The following is a 25,454-nucleotide window of genomic DNA, read 5'->3' as shown; positions in this document are numbered from 1 at the left end:
AAGCTGTGGGACATGGTGATGGACAGGGAAGCCTGGCATGCTGCAGTCCATGGGGTCGCAAAGAGTCCGACACAACCGAACGACTGGACAACAACAATTGTCCAGCTCTCACACCATAAGTGCCCAAAGGGAAAACCACAGCCTTGACTATTTGGACCTTTGTCGGCCTTCTCAGTACTTCGCATTAAGAAATTATAAGAATAGTTCTAACTTATAGGTTTATTTTGATGCTTGATGAAAATATATTTGCAGAACCCTTAGCACAGTGCTTCACACCTATTGAACCTTCCATAAATGTTTAGTTAAGTGGTCAAGAGTGTCTAGGAAGCACATACCATCTCTGGATTTTTTTTTTTTTTCTTTTTGATTGTGGGTATCAGCAGTTTTGTTTTTATTTAGGTATTCGTTAAACTCAAGAAGGCAGTTAGATTGGTTTACTTTATACTAAAAGAGATCTTAGAGATTTTTAAGTGAACACCCATGCCACCATTTTTCATTTCAGAAATGGAGGAACTTCATGTAGAATAATTAATAAGCTGGCACTGGAGCTGGCACTGATTTACTTGCTCCAACTATGGAATACACATCTCCTAGCCTCATTATACTTCTGAATATTAAAGTATGGTGCCTTAAGTCACAGAAATTGGGCTATTGTCATCAAATAGCAAGCATTTGATAAACACTTACACTGTATAAGATGTTTTGTGGTAGTGGTTGGTGGTTTAGTCATTCAGAAACGTCTGACTCTTTGTAACCCTATGGACCATAGCCTGCCAGGTTCCTGTTAATGGGATTCCCCAGGCAAGAATACTGGAGTGGGTTGTCATTTCCTTTTCCAGGGGAACAAAGATATTTTGTATGTATTTTAAATATTTGCAGGAATATAAAACTGTTTTATACTAAATTTTTAACATTTTTCTCTTTGAGTTGGGTCTAATAACAGCATACAGCATATATCAAACAGCCTTGAACTACACTTGTCTTGCACTTTGTATATGAATAAAAATTGGCAGACCCGATTCTATAGTTTGGCAGTGGTTCCACATGATGATGGAGCCCAGGGGGACAGTCTTAGACCTCTTGGTCCTTGGGCTTGTGAAGCTCAGGTGTTTTGGAGCCAGTTTGCTGCCAGCTGGCTTATTCTCAGAGGTGGTGCTCTGGGAATAATTCTTCAGGCAGATAGAAGCAGTCAGATTGGTCAACAAAACGGAGAACCAAAGTTATTGGATCCCAGTTCAGGATAATTCCTTTTCAGCCGACACTGGCTGCCATGTATAGAAAAGTACAAAGTTGGAGGGGTATTGACAGAACTTGTTCTGCACTTCATAATGTAACTCTATCTGAAGATGCAGTGCTTTATTTTGGCAGCTGTGATGTGGTGATTAGGCGCATGTTTTAGACAGGACATGCACCAGAGCCATCATCCCTCAGATTCAAACTAAATTGGGCATTTTGCTCTAGGGAGTAATTCTGCCCTACTCACATCTTACTGCTAGCTGCTTATCAGAGAGTGGCCCGACTGGCCCCATTAATCCTCATTTTAAAGTCCAGACCAAAATATCACCTTCTCAGTAAACCCTTCTCCACTGTCTTCTTTTATACAATATCTGCCATGCTGCTCTCTATTTTAGCAATCACTGATTTCTACCTTTTTTGTCTCACTTTTGTCTCATAGTGTAAATGATTATTAGAAGGTTGTTACTTGATGACAAGTGTGAGATGGGCATTCTCACACTCTTACTGTACAGCTTTAGTTTTGTTTTTTCAAGTCTCCAGTGTAATGTCAGGCACATTCTCAGTGCTTAATAAAAGTGGAATGAATGAATGTGCCATTTGGATACTTCTTTGTAAGGTAGAATTTAATAAGTATAGCTGATCTTGAGTGAACAGTGTTGCTATTGTACAGTGTAATTAAATGTACCTTATAATGTCCCATCTCAAACTTTCTTGCTCTGAAATAGTACAGCTCGTCTGGAAAATTTTGCTCAACTTTCTCCTTTAAAGACGTTTCACAAAGCTGTTTTTCACTATTATTTAATAGTAACTCAACATTCAAAAAGCCAAGATCATGGCATCTTGTCCCAACACTTTATGGCAAATAGATGGGGAAACAATTAAAAGAGGGATAGACTTTATTTTCTTAGGCTCCAAAATCACTGTGGTTGTTGACTGCAGCCATGAAATTAAAAGACACTTGCTCCTTGTAAAAAAAGCTATGAAAAACCTAGACAACATATTAGAAAGCAGAGACATTACTTTGACAGCAAAGGACCACATAGTTGAACCTATGTTTTTTCCAGTAGGCATGTACAGATGTGAGAGTTGGACCATAAAGAAAGTTAAGAACTGAAGAATTGATGCTTTTCAAACTGTGGTGCTATAGAAGACTCTTGAGAGTCCCTTGGACTTCAAGGAGATCAAACCAGTCCATCCTCAATGAAATCAACACTGATATTCTTTGGAAGGACTGATGCTGAAGCTCCAATACTTTGGCCACCCAATATGAAGAACTGAGTTGTTGGAAAAGACCCTGATGCTGGGAAAGATTGAAGGCAGGAGTAGAAGAGGATAGCAGAGGATAAGATGGTTGGATAGCATCACCAACTCAATGGACATGAGTTTGAGCAAATTCTGGTAGATAGTGAAGGACAGGAAGCCTGGTGTGCTGCAGTTCATGGGGTCACAAAGAGTTGGACATAACTGAGTTTACTGAACAATTGAAAAACAATAATAGATAATGATACACCAAGAGCCAAAGGACTTTCTTTAAGTTTGTTTGTTTTTATAGCTTTCTGTGTGTCTGTGTGCAAAGGGTCATGTGATACGAACAGTGGCAACAACTGCATTAGTTTGAGGAATCAAGACAATTTTGAAGTGAAAGATTTAATATCAGTTCTTTAAGGGGAGTTTGCTTTAAATGTACCCTTAGATGAATTGTACCAAGGTAACACTGAGGTTTTTATAATGCATATTTGGTATAATGATTTGTGTGTGTGTGTATTTTTGTTGTTCTTATTTTTATTGCAAAACTGTTTTGTTAAATCTATAATCTATTGAAATTAGTATAATTCTGAGGAATAGCTACTTTCATATTTTCAAAGCAGTTAATCTAGGGAGATATTTGTTAACATTATGATAGTAGTTGCTATTTCCTTTGGGAAAATTTCATTTTAATATCTTATAAAATAATTATAAAACCAGTTTATAAATGCTTATAAAAATTAAGGACTACAGAGGTGTATCAAGCTGAGTAAAAATTCCCAACCCCTCTTATTGGCCATAAGTAAATATGGTAAATGATTTAGTGTGTATTTTTCTAGATTTTTCTTTATGTATACAGTCATGTGTGTGCTCAGGTGCATCCAACTCTTTGTGACCCTTTGTACTATAACCCACCAGGCTCCTCTGTCCATGTAATTTTTCAGGCAAGAATAAAGAAGTGGGTTGCATTTTCCTCCTTCAGGGGGTCTTCCCAACCCATTGATCGAACCCACATTGCCTCTGTCTCCTGCATTGCAGGCAGATTCTTTACCACCGAGATATCAGGGAAGCCCTGTGTAGTCATATATAGGGCAGTGTATTTATATATGGGCTTCCCAGGTGGCACAATGGTAAAGAATTCACCTGCCAATGCAGGAAATAGAAGAGATGTGGCTTCGATCCCTGGGTCAGGAAGATCCCTTGGAGTAGGAAATGGCAACCCTCTTCAGTATTCTTGCTGGAAAATTCCTTGGACAGAAGAACTTGGCGGACTACAGTCCAAATGGTTGCAGAGTTGGACATGACCGAGCACACATGCGCACAAACACATTTATGTATGCAATATATGCTTATACATATATGTGACGTATACCTATAAAGCCTGTAAATTCCATTCATTAAAATGGAAATGGTATTGTTATTCATAACATTCTCAGATGTTTTTGTTGCTTCAAAAGTTATCTTAGAAATCTTTCTGTCTTAGTGTAGATACATTTGTTTCTTTCCTTTTTATCAGTCTCTGAAAGTGAAAGTTGCTCAGTCGTGTCTGACTCTTTGAGACACCGTGGACTGTGTAGTCCATGGAATTCTCCAGGCTAGAATACTGGAGTGGGTAGCCTTTCCTTTCTCCAGGGGATCTTCCCAATCCAGGGATTGAACCCAGGTCTCCTGCATTGCAGGCAGATTCTTTACCAGCTGAACCACAAGGGAAGCCCAGGAATACTGGAGTGGGTGGCCTATCCCTTCTCCAGGGGATCTTCCTGACCCAGGAATCGAACCGGGGTCTCCTGTATTGCAGGCAGATTCTCTACCAGCTGAGCGTTGCTCTAGTGGTTCTTTATTTACCAGGTCCACAGTATAGTGATTCAATCTCTTTTTCTTGGCCTTTTGCATTGTTTTCAGGTTTTTCCTACTTTGATTTCTGTTGCAGCAGACATCATGGGCATATTTATTGGTGCAAGTATTGTGGGAGACTATATTTGTAAAAGTGGAATTATAGGGGAAATTATGAAATTGCCAAAACACAATGCAAACGCAGGAGTTCTTTCTTTCGCATGGTCATTTTAATAACAGGATCTTGGTAGTTTAGTGTAAGTACACGTTTTTCTAATTATAAAATAATGTATATCCATTATAGAGAATTTAGAATTATAGAAACGTTAAGGGATTAAATGAAAAGCTTTATAATCCTACCATCTAGAAGTAAGCACTGTTGCTCTTTTGGTACGTTTAGTTCCAGTCCATATTTTCCTATGCATAATTTTTACTGTATTGATACCTCAGATCTTCTTATTTATCATTATAGTGCATTTATCCCTGCATTATTAGAAATATTAAAACATTGATATACCAATTCCCTCATTGTTCATTATATAGCGCTAGCATGATACTTAAACTATATTTCTGTTTTATATTGATACTTAATATGTCTCCATTTTCAGCAGTCATAGATAGTAAGAAATATCTTTCATGAAAAGCTTTCTGTGTTTCGTATTAGTCTCTTAGCACACATTAAAAGTTATATAAATACTGGGTTAAATAGTAATAATACTATGATGCACTTAGATGCCAAATTATTTCCCACAAAGACTGTATCAATTGCAGTCCTGTTTGTAGGGTTGAAGTATGCCTATTTCAGCATTCCCAGGCTGCTACTGATGGGTTTTTATGATGTTTGGAAGGCTACAACCCATTTCATTTTTAGACTTAGAATATTATTTCTTATTCATTATAGATACTCCTTTATAGTTTTGGCTTAAAATTACAACTTGTGTTAAACCTCTTGAGCTTTGCCAATTGGCCCACATTATTAGACATTTCAGGACTATTTACTTATTGTGTAGTTTTACATGCATCATGTGTAGTGGGGTAATCGATGAACAATTCAATAACATAAATGTTTAATAGTAATAATGAAAACCGAGAGTCTCCAGAGAAATTCAATATGCATGAGAGTTCCTTTCAACTTTGTGTATTTCTTGGTGCTCACTTCGGAGACCATGTCACCTGCATCCATCCATCACTCACACCATGCACCTCAGAGAAGGAAAAAGTGTGTTAGTTTCTTGTTCTGTTGCCGTTTCCTCCTTCATATATGTCTTCTTTTTGTGATAAGCCATATTCCTTGGTGGCTCAGATGGTAAAGAATCTGCCTGCAATGCGGGAGACCCTGGTTCAATCCCTGGATCAGGGAGATCCCCTGGAGTAGGAAATGGCTACCCAGTCCAGTATTCTTGCCTGGAGAAGTCCATGGACAGAGGAGCCTGGTGGGCTACTGTCCATGGAGACACAAGATTCAGACACGACCGAGCGACTATGTTTTTTTGAAGCTTTTGCCACTGGGCTTTACCACTTTCTTGCCTCTTATTGTTGACATGACTGAGCTCCTATCATTTTCTCACTCAGGGAACCTTCTAGGATTATTCTCATAGCTTTCGTCTTACTGAACCTCTAACCTCAAACAGCTGTGATTTCAATACAGCTCAGTTATCAAACTATCTCATATAAATTTACCCATCTGCCATGATTATCACAAATCTTATCACCAGATTATTTCAGTTTTCAAAACCACAGAAGTCAGACCTACTTCTGATTACAGTCTTCTCTTCCTCCAATTAACTTTCTCAGGTACTGTCATAACATCAGTACCATTAATATGTTGATTTTTGCCCTCACCATGTTCGATTCGTTGATCATCATTTTTCTCACAATCTTGCAAACACTCTCAAAACCCTTGTTGCTCTGTTTTCATCACACTAGCCTGGTGAGGTGCCTTACCGTATGTCAAAAATGATGTGTTGGAAGGACCGTGGCCACATCAGGTTTAGTCCTTGCTCTCTCTGCTGACTAGCAATATAACCTTGGCAAGTCACTACGCTGATCTAGCCTGTATGAATTGTAGTGTTTAGACTAGATCATCATTTTCTAAAATATAACAGACACTAGGTCCAGGTGTTATATTAAAAAAAAAATTCCATAGTCAAATGCATTTGTGTATTATTCCCTCTTACAAATTCACTCTGCATAATAGCATTTTAAGGCTCTGAGGAGTCCTATGGGGAGGAAAAAGCAATTTGACATTATTTATCCTACTGTTTCTCAAACTATTTGACTATGGGGCCTCACACACTTAATATCTATCTGCAGAACTTGAGTTACCTTGAACACACATTTGGGATTGCTGGGCCAGATTATCTTTGGAGCTGTTTATTTTTGATCTTTAATTTCATGATTCTGTAATTTGTTTTATGTGCTTGTTTTAGTCACTAAGCATATCTAGGATAGATACAATTCAGTGTGTTCATAATTCAGTGAGATGGATTTATGCTACACATCACCCACAAATAGTGCTTGACCGTGGTCCTTCCTTAGGAAGTATTCTTTTGAGATCAGCGATATTTTATATGCTGTATTAGAGAGAAAAGCAATGCCTGTGACTTATTAACGACAGTGTGGCAAGCAATCCCTTATTCTTCAGTCGTCAGTCAGTGAATATGAAAGTTTCTTTAAGACCTTCCTTCAAAGTCACTTAAATGAAGAAGTAGATGCATTTTTGTGGGGGAGGCAATGCAGATATGTAAGAATTGCCAATCCTTGCTTTGCATAATATAGTGATTCTGATAGGTTGCTTGAGTAAGTACAAGTTAAAGAGATGCATGCAAGTACAGGATTGTGAAGTTCAAACAAAATGGAAACTTGATTAATAGAAGTCACTGTCATAGACTAATTGTAATTCTGCAGCATATGAATCCTTGAAAAATGTCCCCTAAAAGGTCAGTCAAAAGTCCTGCTTCTGTCTACTGTTCCCCTGAAGAGAATTTTCAAACTTAGGTATTTCCTGGCATGGTAAAAACCAAGGGACCTTTAAAAATGTTTTTAAAATATTTATATAAGTTAAAACAACATGAGTTTGGTGGAAATGATAGTAGAGCCTTTTCTGGTCATTAAGTAATAAGAGATTTAGCTTTCAATGTATTTAACTAAATACACTATATGTGAATGAGAGCTCTTTAAACTGTATACATCTCTTTATTTTTTGTTCCCATGTTTCATTGTCTTAAATTTACTTTTTTGAGAGAATATTTCTAAATTTGACCTTTTTCATGTATTAAGTTAGCATATAAAAGACTCATGCAAATGTTATTAGTTATGCATTTTAAAATAATTATGTTGGTTTTATTATAAATATGGGATATAATTCCCCAAGAGCATGGCAGAAATAATGAATTAGTACTTAGAGATTTTTCTAGTGCTAATGATTAAATGATTGCTTCAGTAGTGTAATTTTTCAACTCTACATAATTAATGACTCTGAGTAAGCAATTAAATTATGTTTAATTTTGATAACTGTTATGATTAAATAATTACATATTTTGTTATTTCTAAAAATTAATTGTTTTATTGGCTGTGATGTTGATTGAGTCTTCACATAATTTATTGATTTTTGTTGTATGGGAAATGTTTTCTAAGTCAAACAAAAGCCCATGATACAACTAGGCAAAATCTCTATATATTTACTACATGGGCAAGAATAAAAACTGTGGTTCAAATACAAGAGCAGTTCCATGTATTACTAACTGATTCACGAATTATACCAAGAGGATAGTCATTGATATTTTCTGAAAGGAAGTCCTTAAGTGGCATACTACACTTTTCCTCTCTCTTTTGCCCTCTTATAAAAAGTTCAACATTTTATTAATGACTTGAAGAAAGACATCAAAGGGAATTTTTTCCAGATTTGAGGAGGACATTTATTTGGTAGCAAAATGTTATGTTTCAGAAATAAATTCCAAAATTGGTCTCTATAGGCTATGAAATTTGTATGAGTTATACAAGAAAAGGTTTATGGCATCTCATTTCTTCAAGAAACTATCTGAGAAAATACTCTATCATGATGACGTGAGTTAGGAGCTGCAAGGTGGGATAGGACTGAAGATTTTTTTAATCATTTGTCAAACCTGATTGACCGCTGACTACATGCTAGGTTCGGCTCTTCCTGAGTCCCCAAGGAGCCCGTAGAACAGTTGAAATAGGTGTTCACTAACTGATGGTGGTAGTGAAAATAGATGCGCTTTCACAAGTAGAAGGTTTGCATAGAAACAAAATTAAGATTGTTTTAATACGCACATTACTTAGGATGTTTGAGGTTTCAATTACCTTACCACAGTTTGACCTTGTGGTGCTATCATTAATGACAATTATTAATATTATCCAGAATAAAATGTTGTATATAGTACTGAAAAAAATTGAAACTTAGGAATTAGGTTTACAAACAAGAATTAGAATTACAAACCCTAACTATGAAAAATACAGTGGTGCAGAAGGTCTAGACTGTATTATATAAAGAAATATTGAAAGACTGTTTGGCCTAAGCAAGAGAAGGCTTAGGGATATGAAAGCTTTGTATTGATATGTGCAAATGCCATAATCCATGTTTTTACTATTCTTTGTGTCCTGAAGTATAAGTGTCCCAAAGATGTGTGAGAGTTAAAACAGTTTTCAGTTTAAAACTGTTTAGAGTTGTTTAAGTTATAAACAGTGAGGATATTAGGATCCGTAAGCTTCTCTATTGGTATGTGAAACCTTCTTTGAAATGATTGTGAGGAGAATTGCTTTAAACTCTTTATGTACCTTTCATTACACCAAAGTGAATATTTCCAACTGGAGGAAGAAAGAAAAGAGGTATAAATGTATATACTTCATGATATTGAGTAGGAAGACAGTATATTCAATTTGGTTAATCGGCACATTAGCTCTTTAAGGCCAGCAGGTATCTTTCAATGCATTATTCAAATAATAGAGCCCATTGGGTTACTAACGCACCAAACTGGTTTTCAGTATATAACTCACAACTACTTAGAATGGTTCTTTGAACTACAGTCTTAGAGTATGATGTCTGGTTTCACCAAAACAAACAAACAAAAATCAATGTATGCCTGGGTTAAAACTGATTCATGTTTAAAGTCTCAGGAAAAGCAATGACTTGATTCAAATCAAAGGACCTATCACAGGTACTTGAAAGTCTTGGATATTCCGTGAGGAAAATTGTTGAAGTTTTATACTTGCTCAAAACCAAAATCAAGAGATGCCTTCACCAGTGTGAGCCAAGCTGTATTTCTTCATTAACCCATATTTTTACATTTTATGTATGGAGAGTTTGCATTTATTTAATCATGGTAAAACATTCAACTGGAGATACTTGTTAAAGTATTATTAGAAATTTTATATCTTTATATTTTCTGTATCTATGTATATAATCTCTACGGAGAATTTTTCTTCTTATATCTTAAGAAGAGCCTGTTAGTAAATTATTGTACCCCTAATGGATCATTTGTCTATCATTTATTAAAATCAGACAAACTGACTTGTTAATATTTCTTCATCACCTGAAACCACTGTAGAGCACTCTTAGAAAATTTTAGCACATTTTCTAAGCTTGTAATAAAAGCAGATATTATTGGAAAAAGCAGAAAACACGATTACCAAAGAGAAGAAACCAAATCAAACCCCCAAACCCAAGGACAGACATGTTTTATTCTTAAATGCACATATGAATATTTTAATCAAAATGATTACAAAGTGATTATTTTCCTATGTAATTGATTCTTTATTGTGTATGTATTTATATCATAGAATTTGAAATTACCTCGAGGGTAATTTTTGAATGTGCATTGAGATATTTGTTGATATTTTATTTAAAACAGAAGTCACAGTTGCTCATTCAACATTTTGTAATATTCTTCCAGGAGTACTTCAGTGAGATCATGTAATAAATATTCTTTATTATTGCAGAGCAGAGTTGTGGAGAAAGCATGGTATATTCAAATGAGTATCCTAGTAGTACTATCAGAATAAATATATGTTCTTAAAATACAAAACTTATGTTCTTTGGAATGTGGAAGCCTGATTCCTAAGTTAAATTTTTACAAGGCAGAATTAAGATTATTTAATTGGTGAACATAAATTTCTACAATACAGAAAGCTTAAATCTGAGAAAAGAAATAGTCAAAGGTGTAAAATATGGTAGATATAAAAATGAAATAAAAAATCATAGTAAATCATGACTGCCATTTTATTAAACTTTGTTTCATAAACTGGAAGACTTGGCAATCTGATAAATTTGCCTTTTAATATTCAGTGGTTAATTTTTTAAATAAATTATTCCTTTGTCTTCTACTGCAGTCCTTAGCTAAATCTGTCTTAAGGAATGTGGAAATCTGCAGTCTTGACTAAATAATGATAGAGATATAAGTAAAACAGTTCTGGACATAAATCCAGAACTGTTATTTTAACCGTATTCTTGATATAATTTAAGAAGAGAATTTGAAATAAAGATGAATGAGTTGGAAGGGTAGTTATTTAGGATATATGCATTTCATTTAACTGCCTTAAGGTATTTCTATAAGATCTGATTATGTTTGAATGCTAAGAAAAAAGCTTGTATCATGTTACTAGTTTCACATACAAAGGCAGTGTTATTTTTAAAAAGTTATGGAATATTTTGAATCTTGTAGTGAAACTTGATAAACAGACTTTTAATTTTAGTATTTAGATGTGTGTTCCAGGTTCCCTGGTGGCTCAGAGGGTAGAGTTTGCCTGCAATGTGGGAGACCTAAGTTCGATCCCTGGGTTGGGCATATCCCCGAAGAAGAAAATGGCAACCCACTCTAGTATTCTTGCCTGGAAAAATCCCATGGACGGAGGAGGAGCCTGGTGGGCTACAGTCCAGAGGGTTGCGAAAAGTTGGACATGACTGAGCAACTTCACTTTGACTTTCCACTTTTGTATGTTGATTCCTTTCCTATATTCTCTGAATTGCAGAAAAGAATAACAATGTTTGAATATTTTCATTCCACTGAGAACCACTTGTGATACATTTTTACTTTAAAGATAATTAAGCGTTTGGTTATTGCTTTTCTGTGATTATAGAAAATACAATGCAACAATAATACCCTATGATTACTTTAGAATTAAACCTCTTCCTCTTCCTAAAATGCCACACCATAATTATCTATATTCTCTCTATTAGGGTCACTATACTATAATATACAGTGTCCCTTTATAAACTTTGATCATGTTCAGAATCCTGGCTGCATCACACACAATGCTATGACTTACTTCTTAGATCATCTCTTAGATGGCGCAATATTAGTGCTTGTCTTGTAGGTTGTAGTGGGAAACAATGAAATAAGGTTTAATAAATACTAGTACCTTTACATAAAGTAACCAATCAAAAATGTTAGATGCCATTATTTTCCTTTAAATTATGGGTTCCTGGGGCTTCATTTTCTATAATATTTATCCATGGCTTCCAAAATTGTGCCTCCCTAGAGTCAATGATTGTTAAATGAATCAGAAAATGAATGAGTGGTTCATAGATGGCCTTTTCACACTATACCTCACTCCTACTTATTTTTGAGTTAGCCACTGAAAATTTAAAAACATGCTTTACTTCCTACATTTATTCTACAAATGTTTGAGTAATAACTTAGATCCATGACACAGTCTGAGGTTGTCCGTGGATAGGTGGTGGTGTTCAGTCACGGAGTCGTGTCTGACTCTTTGAGACCCCATGAACTGCAACACATGAGGCTTCCCTGTCCTTTACTATCTCCCAGAGTTTGCGCAAACTCATGTCCAGTAGTTGATGATACCATCCTACCATCTCATCCTCTGTCACCCCCTTTTCCTCCTGCCTTCAATTTTTCCCAGCATCAGGGTCTTTTCCAATGATTCAACTTTTCACATTGGGTGGCCAAAGTATTGGAGCTTCATCTTCAGCATCAGTCCTTCCCATGAATATTCAGGGTTGATTTCCTTTAGGATTGACAGGTTTGATCTCCTAGCAGTCCAAGGGACTCTCAAGTGTCTTCTCCAGCGCCACAGTACAAAAGCATGAATTCTTTGGTGCTCAGCCTTCTTTATGGTCCAGCTCTTACATCAGTACATGATTACTGGACAAACCATAGCTTTGACTGAACAGACCTTGGTTGGCAAAATGATATGTCTGCTTTTTAATATGCTGTCTAGCTTTGTCATAGCTTTTCTTCCAAGTAACAAGTGTCTTTTAATTTCATGCTTGCAGTCACCGTCTGCAGTGATTTTGGAACCCAAGAAAATAAAATCTCTCACTGTTTCCATCCCCCCCCCCCCATATATTTGCCCCCATATATTTGGGACTGAATTCCATGATCTTAGTGTTTTGAATATTGAGTTTTAAGCCAGCTTTTCAACTCTCTTCTTTCACCTTCCTCAAGAAGCTCTTTAGTTCCTCTTTGCTTTCTGCCATTAGGGTGGTGTCACCTGCATATCTGAAGATTACTGACATTTCTCCCAGCAATCTTGATTCGAGCTTGAGCTTTGTACACCATGGCATTTTTCATGATACATTCTGAATATAAATTAAATGAATCAGTAGATTAGGATGTATTTATTTATTTTAAAGGTTCATTCATTTTGTAAATACAAATTGAGTGTTTAACTGTAGGTTTGGGCCAGGTGTGGTAGAGAGTATTTCAGAAGGGACTCAAACTGGAAACAGGGAAAAAAATTCAAGCACAATGTTGATAACAATTCGAGAACACTATTTGAGATCTGTTGTCAATGGAGCATGAACCCATATCTGTAATATTTTCAGTTAATACAGATGTCATTTTCCTTTTTGTATTTTGAAATTTATACTGAAGAGTAATTGCAAAGAAAAGAGTGTAATTTTTCCAAAAAATTGTATGCCTCCTCCCAAATATTGTCTCATAGAATATTTTCTTTCTGTTTAGGCAGATGTAAACCTTTATAATAACTGTTCTGTCAGAAGTATAAAATTAAAAACAGTGAGGTGGTGCTGTTTATGTTATTCATAATCACTACTTTAGTACATTCAGTCACCTAATGATTTAAGTTATGAATTGAAAGTACTTTTAAAGGTGGCTTAGAGGTAAAGAATCCGCCTGCAATGTGGAAATTTGGCTTTGATCCCTGGGTTAGGAAGATTCCCTGGAGAAGGAAATGGCATCCCACTGCAGTATTCTTGCTTGGGAATTCCCATGGACAGAGAAGCCTAGGAGGCTACAGTCCTTGCTGTTGCTGAGTTGGACACAACTGAGCATGTAGGCATGAATTAAAATATTCAGTGCATGGTAGTTCCCAGACATGTCATTTTGACATGACTGGAAAGGATCTGAGTCTCTCCATCTCTTTAATTCCTGGCTCAAAAGTCCCAAGAGAGAAGTCTTTTCTGTCTAACTACTATAGCTTAGGCTGGTCCTAGCATTTCCAAGGAGGAGTTTGGTGATGTTCTAGGCAAAGTGTTCCAAGTATTCTAAACTGTCATTTATTTGTGTGCTGTTTTTTTTTCTTTTCTTTTCTTTTTTTTTTAAAGCCTCATCACAAGACTTGTGGGATCTTAGTTCCCAACCAGGGGTCAGATCCACGCCCCCTGTAGTGGACTACCAGGGAATTCCTTTGTGTGCTGTTTTGAATAGGTGCTGCATGTGCTTCTATATTTGTATGTGTGCATATATATATATATGTACATATATATATACGTATCTATGTGTGTATAGCTATATACATATATAAATATATGTTACACTGTGCCATTTTACAGGATCTCTGTTTCTAGTGCATTTAAATTTATAAGTTCAGTTCAGTTCAGTGGCTCAGTCCTGTCCGACTCTCTGCGACCCCATGAACCGCAGCACACCAGGCCTCCCTGTCCATCACCAACTGCCAGAGTTTACCCAAACCCATGTCAATTGAGTCGGTGATGCCATCTAACCATCTAATCCTCTGTCGTCCCCTTCTCCTCCTGCCCCCAGTCCCTCCCAGCATCAGGGTCTTTTCAAATGAGTCAACTCTTTGCATGAGGTGGCCAAAATATTGGAGTTTCAGCTTCAACATCAGTCCTTCCAATGAAAACCCAGGGCTGATCTCCTTTAGGATGGACTGGTTGGATCTCCTTGCAGTCCAAGGGACTCTCAAAGAATCTTCTCCAACACCACAGTTCAAAAGCATCAATTCTTCCACACTCAGCTTTCTTCACAGTCCAACTCTCACATCCATACATGACCACTGGAAAACCCATAGCCTTGACTAGAGGGACCTTTGTGGCAAAGTAATGTCTCTGCTTTTTAATGTGCTGTCTAGGTTGGTCATAACTTTCCTTCCAAGGAGCAAGCATCTTTTAATTTCATGGCTGCAGTCACCATCTGCAGTGATTTTGGGGCCCCACAAAATAAAGTCAGCCACTGTTTCCACTGTTTCCCCATCTATTTCCCATGAAGTGATGGGACTGGATGCCGTGATCTTAGTTTTCTGAATGTTGAGCTTTCAGCCAACTTTTTACTCTCCTCGTTCACTTTCATCAAGAGGCTCCGTAGTTGTTCTTCACTTTCTGCCATAAGGGTGGTGTCATCTGCATATCTGAGGTTATTGATATTTCTCCTGGCAATTTTGATTCCAGCTTGTGCTTCTTCCAGCCCAGGATTTCTCACGATGTACTCTGCATATAAGCTAAATAAACAGTGTGACAATATACAGCCTTAACATACTCCTTTTCCTATTTGGAACCAGTCTGTTGTTCCATGTCCAGTTCTAACTGTTGCTTCCTAACCTGCATACAGGTTTCTCAAGAGGCAGGTCAGGTGGTCTGGTATTCCCATTTCATTCAGAATTTTCCACAGTTTATTGTGACATATTATATAAATCATAACAAATACTAGCCATATTCACAGATATGGTTTAAGTGATTGACTTCTGTTAAATCTTTAAATCCTCATAACATCCCTATGATATAAGTAATGGTATATTGCCTTTTCACAGGGGAACACCTTGAGATACAGACAATCAAGTGGCTTATCTTAGGTTGCACATGTAGTCATTGGGGCATCAGGGAATGGAGTTGTTAGCTATCTAACTACGTTGATCATGCTATCAACCACTGAAGTATTCTGCTTATGAAATAGTTTATTCCATTAAATATAAAATTTACATTACAACATAAAATTTGCATTACAATATAAAATTTACTTCCAGAAACAAAATTAAGAAAAAAAGATATGCCATGGGCAATGCAAATCATTGTAGAAATGAAGAGCAGTTTAATGGCCAAGATTGTTTATTTGGGTATCAAAGCATGATGGCATATGTTACATACTTCATATAAAACTCTCTACTAACCCCAGTGGATAAGACTTTTTTTCCCAGTGCTTTACTGACCCAAATCAAATTCCGACTTTGAACTCTGACTCAATAAACTATTGTAAGATATATAACATTTTAAAAAATTATTAATCAGGAATGTGAATGATATACCCATTACCTGTGGGTTCAGAGAGGCCAGTGGTTTCTGAAGAAATTAGCATGATTTATTAGTAGTTCCAAGTTGTATTCATTTCAATTTATCAGCATGACCTTGCTTAGACTCTTTAAAAAGCTTCTAGTTCACCTTGAGCCTCTGTTCTGCCTTAGTTTGAACAGTGGTACAGTTTTATGGCTTCTTTTCAGTTTATACTTGCTAGAGCAAGTCAGTCTCTGGCTTCAACATTTCTTTCTGTCATAGTTTGAATTGATCGGAATATTTAAGGTCAGTGGAGCAGAATAATTTGTCCTTGGCCCTTTCTTTAGCTCCTTAAAAGTAAAAATATAAAGGCTAGTTTCATTTTGTAAAAATAGGAGCAGGGAGATCTCTTTTCTCTTATCAATTCTTTAACTGCCTGATGGGTAATATTAGATGAGACACTAAACTAGGCAGGATTCATTCTCATCTGAAAATCTGATAAGATGAAATATTTACTGTTCAGAAATGTGAAACCCAAGTAAGATAAAACATATTCATCAGCTACAAACAAATCCCGTATTTTACTATTATATTAATATTATAACTGATTTTTGTTCTTTTTTAAGCCTCTTCCAAAAAGACTTCCTCTAGGTTACATATATTGCTTTTAGCATATATATACATCTATATATGTGTGTGTGTATGTATATATATATGTGTCTGTAGTCCACCTTTTTTGATAATTTCTTAATCTTTTAATAATAGTAATGTATTATTCATGTAAATTAAGTTAGTTCCTGTTATATAATCACAGCTATTGTGCTTCGTTTAAATGCATTTCTAAGTTCTTGAGTGAAGAAGGTACATATCCAACTATGGAAATCTCCTTTGGTTAACTAGAAAAGTAGTAGATAATATCTTTCTAAGCTAAAGTAGTACCTTTCTAAGAAAGTTAATAGATAGATGATATTTTTCTAAAAGTGATAATTTGGGAATTAAGTTGAGTGTTTTCAATTTGTGGAAGGAATGTAAATGAGTCCTTTTTGGCCATGTTTGTTGACAAAATATGCCTTGGCATTCAGAACAGATACTGACACACTCTCTGTAAATACATAAGTGTTTTTAGCTGCTGATCATTCCATTTCTTAGCACAGCTATTCTAACTTCCCTATGAGAGTAATGTATCTAGCAGAGAAGAAAAGGAATGAAAGATTTTCAATAAATGTTGGTTAAGAGAATGAAGAGTAAATTCAAGTTTATGTTTCACTGGTTGTCTTGTGTCTTCAGAGATAATTTTCATGGTTATATTCAGATTTTTGAAGTGTTATCCTAAATCTGCTACTTCAGTTCAGTTCAGTTGCTCAGTTGTGTCTGCCTCTTTGTGACTACATGAACCGCAGCACGCCAGGCCTCCCTGTCCATCACCAACTCCTGGAGTCCACCCAAACCCATGTCCACTGAGTCAATGATGCCATCCAACTATCTCATCCTCTGCCATCCCCTTCTCTTCCTGCCCTCAATCTTTCCCATCATCAGGGTCTTTTCCAGTGAATCAGCTCTTCGCATCAGGTGGCCAAAATATTGGAGTTTCAGCTTCAACATCAGTCCTTCCAATGAACACCCAGGACTGATCTCCTTTAGGATGGACTGGGTGGATCTCCTTGAAGTCGAAGGGACTCTCAAGAGTCTTCTCCAACACCTCAGTTCAAAAGCATCAATTCTTCGGTGCTCAGCTTTCTTTATACTCCAACTCTCACATCCATACATGACCACTGTAAAAACCATAGCCTTGACCAGACGGACCTTTGTTGGCAAAATAATGTCTCTGCTTTTTAATGTGCTGTCTAGGTTGGTCATAACTTTCCTTCCAAGGAGCAAGCATCTTTTAATTTCATGGCTGCAGTCACCATCTGCAGTGATTTTGGGGCCCCCCAAAAATAAAGTCAGCCACTGTTTCCACTGTTTCCCCATCTATTTCCCATGAAGTGATGGGACTGGATGCCATGATCTTAGTTTTCTGAATGTTGAGCTTTCAGCCAACTTTTTCACTCTCCTCGTTCACTTTCATCAAGAGGCTCCTTAGTTCTTCACTTTCTCCCATAAGGGTGGTGTCATCTGCATATCTGAGGTTATTGATATTTCTCCTGGCAATCTTGATTCCAGCTTGTGCTTCCTCCAGCCCAGCATTTTTCATGATGTACTCTGCATATAAGTTATATAAACAGGGTGACAATATACAGCCTTGACGTGTTCCTTTTCCTATGTGGAACCAGTCTGTTGTTCCATGTCCAGTTCTAACTGTTGCTTCCTGACCTGCACACAGGTTTCTCAAGAGTCAGGTCAGGTGGTCTGGTATTCTCATGTCTTTCAGAATTTCCCACAGTTTATTGTGATCCACACAGTCAAGGCCTTGGCATAGTCAATAAAGCAGATATACATGGTTTTCTGAAACTCTCTTGCTTTTTTGATGATCCGGTGGATTTTGGCAATTTGATCTCTGGTTCCTCTGCCTTTTCTAAAACCAGCTTGAACATCTGGAAGTTCATGGTTCATGTATTGCTGAAGCCTGGCTTGGAGAATTTTGAACATTACTTTACTAGCGTGTGAGATGAGTGCAATTGTGCGGTAGTTTGAGCATTCTTTGGCATTGCCTTTCTTTGGGATTGGGATGAAAACTGACCTTTTCCAGTCCTGTGGCCCCTGCTGAGTTTTCCAAATTTGCTGACATATTAATATGGTATTAATTTAGTTCTTTTAAAATTTACAATGACTGATGTTAATAATGTAATGATTTTTGGATACAGACACAAACAGACAGACACACACACACACACAGAGTCCATGGGGTCACAAAAATTCAGACACAACTGAGCAACTGAACTGAACTGAATGATCCAGAAATTTGTTAAGTAGAATTTTTTTCTACAGAACAGTTAAGGTTCCACCAAATAGACTGTGTTGTGGCACCTCACTAGTAAAATGGTACATTGTTTCTGTGAATGCAGAAAAATTATTCCACATATTAAGAGGAGGAATCCAAGACTTTTTCTTCAAAGAGGAATAAACTTCAGTTATGTAACTAATGGCTTTATACAGTAGCTCTTTTCATTTCCATAATACTAATCATAGTTTTTAATTCATTTTGCAAGCATGCTTTAATACTCTCATGAAGCAAATACAGCTCATTCCATGTGGTATTTGACAAGGTCATTGCATTAAATGGCTTCTTCAGTTCTTGCTTCTTAATTTTCTTTGCTTGGTCTCCTTTTAAATTAAAAGCAAACATTGGTATTTTCCTTGCAGCTCCTCTTCATAAACAAGATAGCTTGTAAATGCGTTTTATCATTAATCATAGGAATGGAAAAGATAAGTTTGAAAACATAGCCAACTAAAATACCAGGACTGCAGAGTCCTACCCTGAAAAGGTCTGTTTTGTTCTGTATGACACAACTGATTTTTTAAAAAACATTGGGCATTCCTTCCTCCCTGAATACTGTTAACTGTATTTCAACTTACTTATTGGTACTTGGTAACTTCCTGTTACACTTTTGACAAAGTGTAGTGCCTTATATATAATTTTTCGATAAAATGTTGGTTAGATTAAATGTGCAAAGTTGATTGAATTAGTCAATTAAAGTAGCATTGCTTTAAACCTTGTCATCATATATTCAGTTCATTATGTACTGATGCTAGGGAATTTTAAGTTTTATTTTATTATGTTGCTCTGGAGAAGGTAATGACCCATAGCTGCCTTTTATCAAATAATTATGTTTTTTATTTTATAATATGAGTATAACAATTAGTTGCTTAATGAAGATTAATTATGTTTCTTCATATATGATGTTAACTAGAACAGTGATGTGAAAGAAGAAAATGTTGTTGAGGATATGGAGTTTGGTATAATTGGAATTAAATAATACGTTAGAATTTTTTGAGTTAAACTGAATAATAGTAGAGCATGTTGATATTTCCATTATAGTATTAATGTATGTCTACTGATGCTGCTGTTTAGTTGCTAGGTCATGTGTAACTCTTTGCAACTCCATGAACTCTCCCACCAGGCTCCACTGTTCATGAGATTCTCCAGGCAAGAATACTGATTTCCTTCTCCAGAGGATCTTTCCAACCCATGGATCGAACTTACATCTCCTACTTGGCAGGTGTTTTCTTTTCCACTGAGCAACATGGGAAACCCAATGAATGTCTTTTAAAGAAAAAATAGAGAAAAGAGGAAAATGAGAAATCGTCACTTACAAGATCACCAATTTTTAAAATATTTAATATATTTATTCTTTTCATAGCTATTTTAAAAGCATATTTTCAATAATTACAGAAAGAGCTGACTCATTGGAAAAGACCTTGATGCTAGGAAAGATTGAGGGCAGTAGGAGAAGGGGGTGACAGAGAGTGAGATGGTTGGATGGCATCATCAACTCAATGGACTTGAATTTGAGCAAATTCCAGGAGATAGTGAAAGATAGGGAAGCCTGTCACAGGATCACAAAGAGTTGGACATGTCATAGTGACTGAACAACAACAATATCTACATTACATATATGTGTTTCCTACTTTATTTCGTTCACATTGTATTCTAAGCCTTATTAATTGTGAAGATGTTTTAACATTTTTCATATTGAGAATGGTTTCATTTAGGCATAGAGACCCACACTTTTGGGTAGCAACTGGCTCTCATAACTGGGGAGCCTCTTGATAAATATCTAAAAATGTATTTTTATATAGTTTCAGACATATGTGAAAAGTTCTAAAACCCATAATGACCTGTTTGGGGAAAAGCAAAAAACCAGTTAGTAATTCATATTAATACATACCAATGAAACATTTCTATGAAAAAAAAAATAATCAGAAGCAGTTACTTACAAATAATGTGTGAAAGAAACTTCATGGCTTTAAAAGGAAGTGTGGCAGTGTGGTTAAGATATAGACTTTAGAGCCAGAATGGCTAATTATTGCCAATTTGCTTAGCTGCAGTATTTCCATAGAGGGTTACAAGTAGTTATGGGGGTGAAAAGTACTAGTCGAACTTTCTTTTCATCCTCTTTTAAACCTACTCCCATCTGACTTTAATCCTGACCATTCTATGAAAACTTTTCTTTTCAGTATTCGTATTTTCAGTATTCTGTTCAGTATCCCTAAATTGAGGGATAAATTTAGGTTTCCATTTCATTTGATCTTTCAACAGCCTGATACAGTTCATCATCTGTCCTCATTGAAACTCTAGCTCTCTTCCAGGTCATCACAATTTCCTAGTTTTTTGGCAACTCCCTCAATTTTCTTCAAAGGTTTCTTTTCGTTCTCCCTAATCGGTAAATCTTAGACATTAGCTGACATCACAGCTCAGTCTTTGCTTCTTTTCTATCTCAGATTACATTTAATTCCTTGTAATATAGTTTGTTGTTTTTGTTCAGTCACTAAGACGGGTACTACTCTTCACAACTCCATGGACTGAGGTTGCCCCACTTCCCTGTCCCCCAGTATCTCCCAAAATTTGCTCAAATTCATGTCCTTTAAGTCAACGACAATATTTAACTATCTCATCCTCTGCCTCCCCCTTCTGCTACCCTCACTTTTTAGTCTTTTCCAATGAGCTGCTTCTGTCTGATGGCCAACGTACTAGAGCTTCAGCTTCAGCAACGGTCCCTCCAATGAATATTCAGAGTTTATTTCCTTTCAGATTTACTGGTTCCTTGCAGTCCAAAGGACTCTCAAGAGTCTTCTCCAGCACCACAATTAGAAAGCATCAATTCTTTGATTCTTAGCTTTCTTTATGGTTCAACTGTCACATCTGTACATTACTGAAAAAAAACACAGCTTTGACTATATGGACATTTGTTGGCAAAGCAGTGTCTCTGCTTTTTAATACTCTGTCTACCTTTGTCTTAGGTTTCCTTTCAAGGACCAAGTGTATTTTAGTTTTATGGCTGTGGTCACTGTCCACAGTGATTTTGGAGCCCAAGAAAAACTCTATTGCTTTTTCTATTGTTTCCCCATCTATTTGCATGAAGTGATGGACCTGATGCCTGATCTTACTTTTTTGAATCTTGAGTTTCATGACAGCTTTTTCACTCTCCTCTTTCAACTTCATTAATAAGTTCTTTTATTTTTGCCATAAGGGTAGCATCACCTGCATATCTCTGGTTTTTGATATTTCAAAAACCAGTCTTGACTCCAGCTTGTGATTTACATGCTGTACTCTGCATAGAAGTTTAATAAGCAAGGTGAGAGTATACAGCCTTGTTGTACTGCTTTCCCAATTTTGAACCAGTCTGTCGTTCCATGCCTGTTTCTAACTGTTGCTTCTTGACTGGCATAAAGGTCTCTCAGGAGACAGGTAAGGTGGTCTGCTATTCCTATCTCTTTAAGCATTTTCTGCAGTTTTTGTGATCCATACAGTCAAAGGCTTTCATGTAGTCAATGAAGCAGGCAGAATTGTTTTCTGGAATTGCCTTGCTTTCTTGATGATCCAATGGATATGGGCAATTTGAACTCTGGTTCCTCTGTCTTTTCTAAACCTATGTATATCTGGAAGTTCTCTGTTCATGTACGTCTGAAACCTAGCTTGAAGGGTTTTGAGCATTACTTGACTAGCATGTCAAATGAGCGCAAGTGTATGGTAATGTGAACATTCTTTCGCATTGCCCTTATTTGGGTTTGGAAAGAAAATTGACCTTTTCCAGTCCTCTGGCCTCTGTTGAGAGTTCCATGTTTGCTGACATATTCAGTGCAGCACTTTAACATCATCATCTTTTAAATACCTCAGTTGGAATTCTGTTACTACCTCTAGGTTTGTTAGTACTTATGTGTCCTAAGGCCCACTTGACTTCATACTCCAGGATGTCTGGCACTAGGTGAGTGACCATACCATCAAGGTTATCCAGGTCATTAAGACTTTTCTTGTATAGTCCTTCTGTGGATTCTTGCTCCCTCTTCTTATTCTCTTCTGCTTCTGTTAGGTCCTTACAATTTCTGTCTTTTATCACACCCATCCTTGATGTCTCCAGTTTTCACTGGAGACATCTCTAGTTTTCCCCCATTCTATTTTTTCCCTCCATTTCTTTATATTATTCATTTAACAAGGCCTTCTTATCTCTTCTTGCTATTCTCTGGAACTCTGCATTCAGTTGGGTAAACATATCTTTCCCTTTTTCTCTTGCCTTTTGCTTCTCTTCTTTCCTCAGCTATTTGTAGAGCCACCTTAGATGTCCATTTCACCTTCTTACATTTCTTTTGCTTTGGGATAGTTTTGGTCACTGCCTCCTGTATGATGTTATGACCCTCCATCCATAGTTCTTCAGGCATTCTATCTACCTGATCTAGTCCTTTGACTCTATTCATCACCGCCGCTGTCTAATCATAAGTGATTTGATTTAGGTCATACCTGAATAACCTACTGGTTTCCCCTGTTTTCTTCAGTTTGAGCCTGAATTTTGCAATAATGCACTCATGCTCTGAGCCACACAGACTGCAAAGAACATAATCAGTCTAATTTTGCTATTGACCTTCTGGTGATGTCCATGTGTAGAGTCACCTCTTGTGTTGTTGGAAAGAGGTGTTTGCTAGGACCAGTGTGTTTTCTTGAATAATATAGTTTAATATATACTAATATAGGTTAGCATTGAGAATTCTCTAAATTCTGATTTTTCCTGAATTTTATCTCTGACCCAACCATTTACACCAAACTGACTCATATATATAGCTTCTTTCTCAAACATCTTCACTAGGATATTTTTATATACCTTCAACTTAATATGTCACAAACTACTCCCTTTCCACATACCTAAGATCAACTTGTCTGAAGCCTTTTATAGTATCACAATTGCAACTCTTTGCTTTCCACTGTAATAGTAAAAAAAAAATAAAAAGACTTTGCTATCTCTCACAGCACGTATACAATTCACAGGCAAATCTTAATGGCTCTATCTTATATATGTATCAAAAATTCTACCACTTCTCATCTTTACTGTCACCACCTTGCAACCAAGTCACTTTCCTCATTCATCTAGATTATCATCATTTTTCTGACTAGTCCCCCTGGCTTCCTGCAGTCTGTTCTTAACAAGCAGCCAGGGTCATTGTTTTAAAATACAAGTTTGTATTATTTTCTTCCTCTCCTCAGAATCTTACATTGGTATTATCATACAATCAAAGCCAGGGAATGAATAATAGCCTGCACAGTTCATTTGAGTTAGGATTTTGTACCCTTTCTCCTATTAGCTGTCTAATCTCTGCTACCATCTTCCATCTTCCCCTCACTCAGGCTGTTTCAGACCTTTAGACTTCTTGATGCTATTGAAATATCCTTTTCAGCTCTTGCCTGAGGGTCATTGTAGAAGTTCCCCCTGCATAGAATGCTCTTGCTATTGATACCCAAGTAGCTTGCTACCGTGGTCCCTTCCTTTAGATCTTATACTGAAATGTCACCTTCTCAGTGAAGGATTCTTTCATCATATGATCTAAAAATTTATAAATCTGTATGCACTTTTATTATCACTACACTGTGTGAAACATGCAATATACTTTACTTATCACGTTTTGTTATCTATGTTCCATGATAGGAATATAAGAAAAAAATGTCAAGGACATACGTAGGAAAAGCTCAATACATTTATTCAAATAATTAGATACTTTTTGATGAATAAATTTAAAATCACTTACTGCATATTCGGTTTCCACTGTTTATTGTTATTGTGTCATTTTTTCATTATTATACATAATATTATACCTAGTACAGATTAGCCTATCTCTGAGGTATGGGTTTTCCAACTGTTATTGCTTGGGACCAAGAATTTCATGTTGTGATTTTAAGGATTATAAATATTTCTAAGATATATCTGAATATAGTTTATAATATTGAATCAATGTAAAAGGGACTTGTTTTTAGATGTAAGAATCCTAAAAATGACCAAAACCATTAGGAAAGATGATACATGTTAAATTTGTAAAAAACTGAGATTATTTAGCCTGAAGAAGAGAAATGTCATACATATATGGCAAAGGAAATTGACCAAATGGTTTCTATAACTACCAAAAACAGAACAAAGTAAAAAGTAAGAAATGATCTTTGGCCCCAATTGTATTACTTTCCTTTAAGATAGAATTGTTGAATATGAGGATATTAAAATAATAAAGTTATCTAAGAAAATTATCTTTCCATGATCAGTTCAGTAGTTCAGTCATGTCCGACTCCTTGTGACCCCATGGACTGTAGCATGCCAGGCTTCAGTGTTCATTACAAACTCTCTTGCTTGCTCAAACTCATGTCCATCGATTCGGTGATGCCATCCAACCATCTTATCCGCTGTTGTCCCCTTCTCTTCTTGCCTTCAATCTTTCCCAGCATCAGGGTCTTTTCAAATGAGTCAGCTCTTTGCATCAGGTGGCCAAAGTATTGGAGTTTCAGCTCCAACATCAGTCCTTCCAATGAATATTCAGGACTGATTTCCTCTGTGATGGACTGGTTGGATCTCCTTGCAGTCCAAGGGACTCTCAAGAGTCTTCTCCAGTAGCACGGTTCAAAACTATCAATTCTTTGGTGATCAGCTTTCTTTGTGGGCCAACTCTCACATCCATATATGACTAAGAGAATAAAAACATATCTTTGACCAGATGGATCTTTGTTGGCAAAGTAATGACTCTGCTTTTAAATATGCTGTCTAGGTTGGTCATAGCTTTTCTTCCA

General features: G+C 36.5%; 1 protein-coding gene across 1 annotated transcript in view; it reads left to right on the top strand.

The window, feature by feature from the left end:
- Positions 1-25,454, top strand: part of ADGRL3 (adhesion G protein-coupled receptor L3) — a 927,638-nt gene that overhangs the window by 170,467 nt on the left and 731,717 nt on the right. The gene's annotated exons all lie outside the window — the stretch shown is intronic.

The sequence above is a fragment of the Dama dama genome, chromosome 6, assembly GCF_033118175.1.
Source record: "Dama dama isolate Ldn47 chromosome 6, ASM3311817v1, whole genome shotgun sequence".
Classification (NCBI taxonomy): domain Eukaryota; kingdom Metazoa; phylum Chordata; class Mammalia; order Artiodactyla; family Cervidae; genus Dama; species Dama dama.
Note: the sequence above shows the minus strand (reverse complement) of the source record. Positions and strands in the feature narration are given on the sequence as shown.